The sequence below is a fragment of the Peromyscus californicus genome, unplaced genomic scaffold (assembly GCF_007827085.1).
Source record: "Peromyscus californicus insignis strain IS unplaced genomic scaffold, ASM782708v3 Scaffold_13__1_contigs__length_99412109, whole genome shotgun sequence".
In the NCBI taxonomy this organism is placed as follows: Eukaryota; Metazoa; Chordata; class Mammalia; order Rodentia; family Cricetidae; genus Peromyscus; species Peromyscus californicus.
In genome coordinates this window covers 26,091,217-26,103,516 of record NW_026294424.1, presented here as the reverse complement: position 1 = coordinate 26,103,516, position 12,300 = coordinate 26,091,217, and the positions used below count along the sequence as shown (strand labels likewise).

At 45.5% G+C, this 12,300-nt stretch overlaps 1 long non-coding RNA gene and 1 pseudogene across 2 annotated transcripts in view; one reads left to right on the top strand and one right to left on the bottom strand.

The window, feature by feature from the left end:
• The window catches only part of LOC128108319 (uncharacterized), a 32,627-nt gene that overhangs the window by 8,636 nt on the left and 11,691 nt on the right, over window positions 1–12,300 (top strand). The gene's annotated exons all lie outside the window — the stretch shown is intronic.
• LOC128108316 (uncharacterized) lies at window positions 3,396–4,752 on the bottom strand (annotated as a pseudogene).

Sequence of the window (12,300 nt, the reverse complement as noted above, 5' to 3'; positions counted from 1 at the left end):
TCTCAAAAAGAAACTCTGATCCTCAGACCAGTTCTACAAGCAGGGCCGTTTATTCTCATTTTACTGACGAGAAAACTGAGACATGGGGAAATTGGGTAACTCAGCAGATGTTGTCAAGCAGGAGATAATGGGATTGTGGGTCAGCTGTGCTGTCACCGTATTTCAGAGAGAGAGAGCTGAGGGTGGCCTAGCAATGATAGCCACAACATTAGTGCTGTCCTCTGGTGTTGTGACACGTGTGTGTGTGTGTGTGTGGTGTGTGTGTGTGTGTGTGTGTGTGTGTGTGTGTGTGTGTGTGTGTGTTTGCGCGCGCGTTTGCTTAGGCTGGTACATTTGCCAAGAACAACATCAGAAGGTGATAATTTGGGGTTATCTACTAATTTCAAATTCTAAATCTTGCCTATAAAAAATCTAAGAGCCAGGAGTAGAGGCTTTGGGGGCAGTGATTGGGCTTGTATTGGAGGACAAGATGGTGTGTACTGAGGTTCTTAACTTGGTCCCGGAAAGCTTCCCCTCTGGAGTTGAGAGTGACAGGGTGAGTAGGCAGAAGAAAGGCTATAAATGCAGGGCAAGGCTGAGGGGCCTGTGCTTTGTGAGGCATGGGAGGGAAGAGCTAGCACACAGGGTCTCTCATCGTCTGAGACAAAGCGACCCCCCAGGGAGAGGGAAGAAGGACAGGAGGGTTTAGCAGGCACTAGGAGGTCCTGGACACTCTTTAGAGTTGTGTGGTGGGTAATCTGAGAATTTGGGAGGCTGAGGCAGGAGGATTTAGAATTTGAGTCAGCTTGGGCTATAGTGAAACTGTCTTAAAAGGAGAGAGAAGCCGGGCGGTGGTGGCGCACGCCTTTAATCCCAGCACTCGGGAGGCAGAGCCAGGCGGATCTCTGTGAGTTCGAGGCCAGCCTGGTCTCCAAAGCGAGTACCAGGAAAGGCGCAAAGCTACACAGAGAAACCCTGTCTCGAAAAACCAAAAAAAAAAAAAAAAAAAAAAAAAAAAAGGAGAGAGAAGCAGAGGAGGAGAAAATAGAGGAGGCAAAGGAGGAGAAAAAGGAGGAGGAGGAGGAGGAGGAGGAGGAAGAGGAGGAGGAGGAGACAGTAGGCGTTGGGAAGGACCCCGAGGGCTGGATTTCAGAAGAAAGTGGTGTACAGGTAGCTCCTCAGAATGGAGGTGGGTGGATCTAAACTGAAGAGAGAGAAGATCCAGTCAAAAGAACGGGTTTCCTGAACTATAAATCCACATTTTTTAAATTCTGGAATCAAACTTCTTGCTCTAAACACTGTGCGTAGGTACAGAGGCATCCATAGTAGGTGTTACTGGATGATGCAGATCACGTACTTCCCTGTAATTTACAGTTTATTTTTCTCTAGAAGAATTCATGTAATACAAGTTGTTGTCCTTAAGACTTTTAGCTCCAGTGGGATTAACTGATTTTACATGCTTTTTCGGGAGTTTGATGAAATCCCCTCTGAGTCTGATGAAGAAATTCTGTTTTAATCTTGATATTTTTTATTTGTATATAAAACATGGCCTCTAAGGCTAGAACAAAATCTTGGTAGTAAGATTGCTTTGCAAGAATAGTGAGCGGGGATAAAGTTTAGTAACATGATGTGTAAGCAGGCCAAATGTGTCCTCTCAGCCAGGGGATTAAAGGATTCTACTCTGGCATCTGAACGAAGATTATTCTCCCCACTGACTGATCGTGTCGTCATTGTTGACCCTTGTGTTAACAAGTTTAACCCCCTGTAAGACCCTCTCACATGCCCTCCTGGGCATTCTAACATGATTTATTCATTTGCTCATTTTCATGACATATAAACCATCTCAGGAACTTGCTCACAGCACAGTGCCGCTCTGTGTAATTTACAAAGTAAGTCAAGCACAGTGGTACCCGAAAAGTAGTGCGTCACAACCGAAGGAGAGTGCAGTGCGCTCCTGCTGGAGTGAATACCAGGCTCGTTGTTACCGGAAGCTGTGGGGAGACTGTGAAGAGGCTCCGTGGACAGTGTCTAGTAGCATCTGCCCGAGAAGCTGCACAGTGTCAGGTTTGCCTTTCAAACTACACAGTTTGTCTTCAGGATGGACTGACCTAGTTTGGTTTCCGCTGCTGTGATGAACTCCACGACCAAAAGCAACTTAGCTGGAGGAAAGGGGGTTTGTTGGGCTGACTGAAGCCAAGGCAGGAACCCCAAGAAGGAACCCAGAGGCAGGAACTGAAGCAGAGACTGTGGTGGAACTTGCAGAGGCTTGTGAGCTGCCATGTGGGTGGGAGGAACTAAATCCAGGTCGTCTGGAAGAGCAGTCAGTGCTCTTCACTGCTGAGTCATCACTCCAGCCCTGACCATATAAACATACATTTATATTTCTATGTGTATATGTATATATATGTATAGTAGATACGTTATATTTTTACTGCTGGTAATTTACAATTTATCTCCTTTATTTTAATCTAGCTAATGAATTGGCAAAAAGTACCACTACCAATCATACATATGCAATACTTCTAGTTTTGTGATTTCTGAGTGGGTGTTTAAGAACAGTTCTGAATTATGACTTATGAATTAGACAATAAAGAATTTAAAAAGTAAAGTCTAACTTGCTGGTCTACCATGCTAGCTTATAAGAGCATCTGAACTTACAGATCAACTATACAAAGTAAGAAGAAGTAAATACTCTTTATTTTATATCAGACGTAAACCATACTAAAATGCCTTTCAGGTGTAAAAGGCAGCATTTTTTAGCACAGGGAATTCTAATTAAACTGACATTGTCAAGAGCAGTGTAGATCAACCTTCCCAATGCTGCAATCCTTTTAATACAGTTCTTCATGTTGTGGTGACCCCCAACCATAAAATTATTTTCGTTGCTACTTCATAACTGTAATTTTGCCAGTGTTATGAATCGTAATGTAAATATCTGATATGCAGGACATCTGATATGTGACCCCTGTGAAATGGTCATTCTACCCCCCAAGGGGTCGTGACCCATAGGTTGAGAACCACTGGTGCAGACTTTTTTTTTCTTATCTCTATCCATCACTTGTAAAGGACCAATGAACACACACTGATGCACAGGTGAGAGGATTGCTCCAGTGTTTAAACACACTCAGATGCCCAGTTCTACAAATCTGACTATAAAACCTTCCAGTAGGCTTTGAGGCGGCATCTCCTACTTTGTGGAAAGTCGAACATTACTAATTGAGTCCAGGTCTATTTTGAGACAGGAAAAGCAGTGATGATGTTTATGGAATTGGAGTTGCTATTTTAAAAAAAAGATCACATCCACATTACTACACTCCAATTTTACTTAAATCAGCACTGTACAACAGAAATATTCTGTTAGCATTTCGTTGTCTGAACTCTGGTGTATGAATTCATTATGTAACACATTAAAAGCCACGAGACATTTGTTTTGTAGTAAGTAAGGCTATTACTCATCAGTAGCCTTTTTAAGATGAACCGCCAGGTCTGCCCTTTCTCCCTTCTTAATCCTGGTGAAGATCACTTTGGTTCCAGGGATGCACTTCCTGGGCTTCTCCACCGGGTATCCTCTCACCAGGTGATGCCTTTGCTCTTGTTGGCGTCTGTATGAGCAGCCTGACCTGTCTTCTGCGCGGTCCATGCAGATTTGGTCCAGTCTTGTGCTCGGCTCCCTGTTCCATAGTGTGGCACTGGGCCCACTTCTGAACAAAACTCTCTTTGCCTTTCTCAATACCATTGACAATTAACTCACTCCTCTCTGGTTGTGGATGGAATGAGAACAGCCCCCATTGGCCATAGTTTTGAATACTTTGTCTCCCCCCCATTGGTGGAACTGTTTGGGAAGGAGGCGTGGCCTTGTTGGAGGAGGTGTGCCCCTGGGGGTGGGCTTGAGGTTTCTGAAGACTCTCCTGTGATTCCCAGTGCTCTGTCTCAGCCTTGTGGTTGTGATCAAGATGTGAGCTCTCAATTTTTCTTTCACTCTGCCACCGTGGACTCCAACCCTCTGAAACCATAAGCCGAATCAAATGCTTTCTTTTCTGAGTGTCCGTGGTCATGGTGTTTTATCGCTGCAATAAAAAGTAACCAAGACACTGGCCAACGCCTCCACAATTATGACTTGAAGCCAAATGCCTCACTTTCTCCTGATCATATATTTTAAAAAGATATATTTATTATTTTTATTTGTGTGTATATGTACACCTCTGTGCATTTATGTGTACCATGTGTGTGCAGGTGCCCTCAGAGGCCAGAGGTCATCAGATCACCTGGAACATGAGTTGCAGGCAGTTGTGAGCTGTTTGATGTGGGTATTGGGAGCTGAACTGGGGTCCTCTGCTAGAAAAGTAAGTGCTCTTAACCATCTCTCCAGCCTGGAAGTGTTCATATTTAATCCTTGGACACTGCGTTTAGAAGCTAACCCTGTTTCCAGGACATGTGACTCTCCTAAGAATTGGAGTCAGTATTAAAAGGCATTTTTTTAGAATGCATTTTACACATACACTCATACACACACACCACACACACACACACCCACACATACCCACACACACAGCGTGACCTTGTGAAAAATCAAATAATTTAGATTAGTGAAATTGTTGGATCATAAGGTTTATGTATTTAATAGTTTTATAGATATGACTAATTTCTATGCAGTGTGGCTAAGATCAATTATATACCATTTTTCTATTCTCATGGGTGGTACATTTCCACTCACCTAAAATGACTTTAAGACAAACTCATTTCCCCTTTTATTTTTATTATTTATTTATTTATTGGTTTTTCGAGATGTAGCTTTTTGGTTTTTTTGGTTTTTCTCTGTGTAGCTTTGCGCCTTTCCTGGATCTCTCTCTGTGGACCAGGCTGGCCTCGAACACACAAAGATCTGCCTGCCTCTGCCTCCCGAGTGCTGGGATTAAAGGCGTGCGCCACCACCGCCTGGCACATTTTCCCCTTTTAAAAACAGACAAGATGCGGTGGCCAGGTGACCAAAATCCAGTATATCTCTTAGATCTTGTTTGATAGGCAACATCATTGTGTGCATCTTTCCCTGTGGTGCAGGTCACACACAGTCTTCAGTCTGGTGTTCTAGAATTAACTGTGCATCTCTCATGGGGTGGCAGTCAAGCTGTACAAAGACAGCAAGGTCAAAGAGGGCTGGAATGAAAAGTAAGTGGACCCATAAAACCGAGAGGTACTTAAGATTTAACAAGATTAGCAGGTGCTGTTGAAAAGCGCTCCCTGACCTGAGTCACCAGGAAAGGGACGCCAGCCCGAAGCTCAATTCTCTCAGCTTTGCTGTGCACCACACAACTGGAAAGCCGCTGAAAGGCCGGCAGGACACTGTGATAAAGCTCTCTGGAAAATGACCAAGTGATTGTATCTTTAATGATTATTTCCACTGGACCTTTGCATAAGCAATGAGTTGTTCTTTGCACTGGGCTGACATTGTTAATGTTTGTTTTGTCTGCCTTGTGGGGTAGTTTCTGTCTGGAGCATGCTCAGGTTCTGAAGCTCCAGCCATTTAGTGCACTGTTTAGTGCACAGGCAACATTGACCTCTTTTGCAACAGTTTCCACTGCCACCACAGCTCTGGTGACTTCACCGGCAAGTGGAAGGAGGCAGCCTTCCTCCCTGTCAGGCTACGTCTAAGTGTGTGAATGAGTGGAGCTCACTAAATTATAGATGAAGTTCATCACTCAATGCCTACCAATCCTTCTGTCCCTGGGCCAGAGCAGTTTTTCTAGCTCAGTCATGTAAGCCCTTATGACAAGTCCCATTTTTAGAACATCCTGTGCTTTATATTATAGATGCTGAAACTTGGCTTTCCATGCTTAATAACTAGATGATCCCAGGAATTCTGGGTAATCCCTGGGCCAGCAATTTGCTAACTGCTATACGGACAGGAAACTTCTAAAGACAGGCTAGGCACATATGCGCCTTATAATCAGAGCGTGGCCTTTTGTTTAGGTGCCTGTTTGGACGCTTCCTGCGGGGTTACATCTGAATAGTAAATATATGTCCTCTGTTTGTTGATCTGGGTCGTCTGACGTCGCCAGTTGATTACATCATCTCGAAAACCCCCTTTTGCAATTTCCTTATTTATTTTGGTTTTGGAGGTAAAGTGTCACAGTCCTCCAGGTTGGCCTGGAACTCATGACTTCAGCATCCCCAGGGCTGGGAATATAGGTGTGCACCACCATACCTGGTTTGTTTTTCCTTCTCACTATAAAAGGGATCTAATTGAGGGTAAGTGGCAATTTATTATCCAGACTTCCTGTCTTCCAGGATGGTTCTGTAAGGTACTTCTAGCCAATAAGATTTACATGGAAGTATAATTGATGAGGTTTAGGGAAAAGCCAGTTTACTCCATAAGAAGTTGGCTTGAGACTTTGCTCTTTGCTTTCTTACTGGGATTTGGTCATGGCAAGGGTAGATGTGTGCTAACCATGGGAGAGTACAGCCATGGTAGAGTAGATATGTGCTAACCATGTAGAGCACGTGGTGGGTAGATGTGTACTAACCATGGAGAGCACATGGAAGGGTAGATGTGTGCTAACCATGGAGAGTACATGGAAGGGTAGATGTGTGCTAACCATGGAGAGCACATGGTGGGTAGATGTGTGTTGACCATGGGGAGCACATGGTGGGTAGATGTGTGCTAACCATGTAGAGCACATGGTGGGTAGATGTGTGTTGACCATGTAGAGCACATGGTGGGTAGATGTGTGCTAACCATGGAGAGCACATGGTGGGTAGATGTGTGTTAACCATGTAGAGCACATGGTGGGTAGACGTATGCTAACCATGGGGAGCACATGGTGGGTAGATGTGTGCTAACCATGGGGAGCACATGGTGGGTAGATGTGTGTTAACCATGGAGAGCAGTGGGTTGGAATTTGACCCTGGATGGCATCATGGACGGTGGCTGGCTGGTCTGCCTCCAGACTTTTGTTTATTTTCAGTGCTAGGGACTGAACTTCAGACCTTGAGCATGGTAGGCAGACTCTCTACCACCAAGCCACACCTATGCCATTAGACTTCTTATTTCAGGGGCAATAAGCCACTTGTTTGAGTGATTGTAGTCAAGTACTGTTCAAATGCCACGAAACCCTGATACTGAAAGTCCTGGGATCACAGGTGTCACCACCGTGCCTGGCTGGAACCGTTCACTTAATTCAAGTCTATGATGGTGTTTCCGGAAAGGAAGCGGAGGAGAGAGGACCCTCCCTGAGTGTGGGGGGGGCTCTCAAGGGGCCCCACCCCAGACAAAGAGCTACAGCACCTAAGGAATTCTGAGAGCGGGAAAAAGCATCTCCTTCAAGGATGAGCTGCCTGAGTGGTTCTCTAACACCAAGTGCTCGGCCCTGAAATCACATGCATACACGTGACATTAAACAGACAGAGCAGGTTGTGTTTATGGATTCAGGGGTGTGTGTGTGTGTGGGGGGGGGGGTGTTCGTGCCACAGCATGTGTGTGGAGTTCAGATGACAGCTTTGTCAAGTGAATTCTCTCCTTCCACCTTTGTGGGTTCTGGGGATCGAACTCGGGCGTCAGGCTTGCACAGTAAAAGCAGCTTTACCCACAGTGTCGTCACCCTGACCCAAGCTGTATAGCTTACAAAACAATTGAGTCAAAATGGATCATAGGCATGAATGTGAACTGTAAAACTATAAAATGCTGAGAAAGAAAATGTAAGAGGTCACTGGGGAGATAGCTTAATTAACAATGTGCTTGCCCTGAAGCATAATCCTCAGAACCCACATTCTAAGAATCTGGGTATGGGGTGCATGCTTATGATCCCTGTGTGCTAGGGAGATGGAGATAGGCAGACCCCTGGAACTCAGTGGCTAGCCTGGCTACTTGGTGAGCGCTAAGCCAATGGGAGCCTTGTCTCAAAGGAAGTGGATAGTGATGTTCCTGGGGTTGTCCTCTGGCTTCTACATGTGCACCATATATGCACACAATCCAGACACATACACACAAAGAAACGGGAGGAAAATGTTTGCATCTGGGTTTGGGAGGGAGCTTTGATTTGGCAAAAGTATTGTCCATAAAAGCAAACATTGTTAAGTTAGGCCTGCAAAATTTTAATTTGTCCTAAAAGGTTCTTGTAAGATGAAGAAAAGACAGATTATGAAATGGGAGAAAATATTTACAGGCTCATATCTGACAAAGGACTAGGAGAGTATCGATGCTATTATTGTTCCTGCTTGAATATAGAACTATCAAACTCCAGTTATAAAGCTGATAAAATACATAAAAGGACATTTTACCAAAATGCTTCCCAAATTGCAAACAAGGACCTGCAAGAATGTTCTCCATCATTAGTCGTTAGGGAAATGCAATTGAAAATTACAATATAACACAATGCATTAGTGCTCATTTACTAGAATGGCTAGAATACAACAGCTGGCAGGAATGTGGGTAATGTATCCCTTACACGTTGCTGGTGGGAATATCAAATGGTGCAGTCCCTCCGGAAAGCAATTTGGCAATTTCTTAAACTGCTAAATGCAGCTATCATATAACCTGGACATTTTGCCTGGTGAAATTGATTTACATTTACACTAAAACCCTCGTATAAGTTTTTATAGTAGGTATATTTTATTTATATTCAAGGTTCTGGGTCTTACCCTTGTTGAAATTCAGTGACACCTCCCCTAGAGAAATTCTGCGGTCACTGTCTGATTCTGCTTTTGTAAGTATGGAAAGGAAAAAGGTGGAGAAAATGAATGACTTGATTTAGAGATTACTCAGTCCACGAGAGAAGAAACTTAAAGGCACTGCAGCACTGCTCTTGTGGTAATTCACATGGCCTGCATAGTCCTGGCAGGAATTTGGATTCCTGCAAAAATAGTTTTATGTTTCATGAGTACTAACTGAACATCTATTATGTGGAAGGCATAAAATTCTCCATGAAATCAACATGCATACCTAACTGTTATGTACATTTTGCAGATAAGCTGGGGGGCAGAGAGTTCTAGAATCTTCTCTGTTCTGTGACAGCTCCTTGATCATTTCATTTCAAGTTCACAGTTGGCTGTGTTTAGGTTCCATACTTTTTTGTTCCTCAAGTCTTTGGCCATCATTATGAGGAATGTACTACATTGCTGTAGATTAGACCCTAAATTGGGCAATGATGTCTAAAGAGCTGATTAACATGCGAAAGGAAGGGGGTCTTGAAATGGGAAACTTTGTGCAGTTTCTTTCTTCTGCCATCCGGGTTGTTTGTTGGATACCAAGGGTGTGGGGAATAGAATGTAGAGACGGGAAGATGCAGCTGTTGATGTGGCTCCGTGGATAAAGTACTTGCTGCATGAGCCTGAGGACCTGAGTTCGGATCCCAACACTCACGCAAAAGCCAGGTGAGGTGGCAGTGGCTATAACCCTATGGCCGAGATGTGTAGACAGGTGGCTCTCTGAGATCCACTGGCCAGTTGGTCTAGCTGGAAGGGCTTCAGTGTGTTTTCCCTTCCCAGAATTCCCACTCCCACGGAGCTCTGTTGGGTCTCCCTTCCTTCCTAAGGCAGGACTTTCCCTTCTCCTCCTCCTCTGTCTCTTTTTCTGTACTGTTGGCCAGAGCCTAAGTGTGCTTTCCCTGTACTCTGTCTGGGCTTGCTCTTTCCCACTGTGTGGCTGCTTATCTGCCATGTGACCAACCACCATGCCTAACTCAAATGCCGTGGCTCTTTCTTTCTCTCCAAACTAAGAATATAATAAATAAATTATGAGGAGAAGCAATTGAGGAAGACATCTTGAAGTCATCCTCTGGTCCCCACATGCACCCTCATGGGTGAGCATGCCTGCAGGTATGTATGCACTCCACCCCCCACACACACACTCACATGCACATGTACACAGACATACACCAAGCAACAAATTTTATGCTATACCAAAGGCATAGTTCTGGAGAGTAAGGTTAGGGGCTCCTGTTGTGTCTGGATTTGGTGTTCTGATTACAACATAACCCATGAGCATGGAGCAAAAGGGGACCCATTGCTTTGTGCAGGAGTAATGAGAAAAAGCAACGAAGCCTCCCCGCCCCATGCCACCCACCTCCTTCCCTTTCACTGCAGCTCTCCCCCTCTAGCAATGAGAACACATGCTCCTACTAAACCTCAACTTCCTCGTCTGTAAAATGGAAGGATTTGATTGAATAACAGAATGTTGAAATTCTAGGATTCATCATTCACTTTAGCCAAGCCCAGCTTCCTAACCCAGGCTTCTCTCCCATGGGCTGATGTTCAGGGTGGCACAGGCGGTGTGCAGTGTGCAGTGTGCAGTGTGCGTGGCATGTGTTAGATGTGTCTGAATGGTGTGCTGTACACTATTTGTTCTTGCTGTTCTGAGCAACCTCCCACATTGCCCCATCTACACCACATTTCCAGATCCTTCAGAAATCCTCTCCCCAGCCCCAGCCAAATAAGCAAGAACACATGTGAAGCTTTTTTTTTTTTTTTTTTTTTTTTAACTACAGTGCCTCTTGAGTTGCAGCTCTACACAGCTGGAATTACATGCTTTGTAGAGAACTAGGGACGTGGCATGGCTTTGGGAAGTTCAGTTTCTATTTAGAAGCCAGATTCCTATTTTCAGAACCTGTGGGAATGCGGATTTAGCTTTCTGTTGCTGTGGTAAACCACACAGGGAGGACAGGGTTTGTTCGGCTTGCAGAGTATACAGCGCATCCTTGAAGGAAGCCGAGGCAGGAACCTGGAGGCAGGAACTGAGGCAGACACCGTGGAGGAGCATTGCTGACGGCCTGGCTTTCTGTGACTTCCTCAGCTACTTTTCTTGTACAGGCCACACCCACTTGTCCAGGGATGAGACCGCCCACAGTGGGCTGGGCTTTCCTACATCAATTAGAAATCAAGAAAATGCTTCACAGACATGTCCTCCGGCCAAACTGGAGGAGGCAACCCTTAACAGAAGTTCCTTCTTCCCAGCTGTGTGTAGAAGAAGTTTAATTTGTGTCAAACTGACACAAACTAACCAGCATGGAGGGCAAGAGAGGGAAGAGCCAGGTTGCCTTTCTCCGGCGTGTGTAAGGGTGGGCATCCGTCTAGTGCGGGGGTTCTCAACCCTCACGCTGCGCCACCCTTCAATACAGTTCCTCCTGTTGTGATGACCGCCCCTCCCACCCCAGCCACAAAATTATTTTGGTTGCTACTTCGTAACTGTAATTTTGTTACTGTTACGTATTGTAATGTAAATAGTTTTGGAGATAGAAGGTGGTTTGTTGCAGGGTCGCGACCCACAGGTTGAGAACCACTGTGGCTACCTCTTATTTCAAGTCTCGGTCTTCTCAGCCAGCCCCTCCATTTCCATGAGCGGTTCAGGCTCCAGTTTTAAAGCCAGCTTCTCTCCTCCTGTCCCTTATTCTCTCCAGCCTTCTCCCCCATCCTCTGGCTTTCTCTGCTTAGTTAGGCACTAAGTCAATCCCCTTCCAGACAGGAGGTCAGGGATCTTAATCCCTGCCCAGGGACGGCCCAGAGGAGCAGGAGGAGCAGAATGCTGTGTGACTGTCAGGAAGCTGGCCCTTGGCTGCTCCCACCTTCCGGCTTGGGAGGGGCTGGGCCAGCTTTGGCTCCCCCCACCCCCCTGAGTCCAGCAGGCATTCACTCCACCGGTCCAGGTGTGTGTGTAGCTGTTCAGCAAACCACCTCACACCAAAGGCTTAAAGCAACAGCCATTTGTTTTATGTCCACATCAGAGTCCTTGTGCTTCTGCATGGCAGTTACTGGTCTGGCTGGAAGGGGAGGGGTGACTCAGCAGCTGGGAGCCAGCCAGCTCTCTTGCCCACATACCTGCATTTGCTGCTGGCTGTTGGCTGGGACCTCAGCCGGGGCTGTCAGCTGTTGCTCTCATGTGTGACTTTTCTGTGAGTATGTGATGGCGGGGTTGTAAGGGGCGGGGGAGAGACAAGGTGGAAAAAAATGGCGCTTATATGACGTAATCTCGTTAGTGTTTCCTCTCTTCATTGTGCTCATATATTTAGTGCCGCTCTCTCTGTTGGCGTTGCACTCACTGGCCAAGTCGGCCAGAGGGTGACACAGACTGTACCGTTGAATGGAAAGAGTTCAGTGTCACATTGTAAGAATAACATGTGGGGTGTGTGTGTGTGTGTGTGTGTGTGTGTGTGCGCACTTTATTATGGTAACATAATGTTCATAAGTTGTAGTGAACATGCTCTATATTGTGGTGGTCATATCTAAAGATATAATGGACTTCATTTCTTTCCATATTCGCCCTCCTTTTCTTGGCCTCTTATTGGTCTGTTTGAATTGGTACAGGAGAGAGAACTTTTAGTGTGGCTTGTGCTC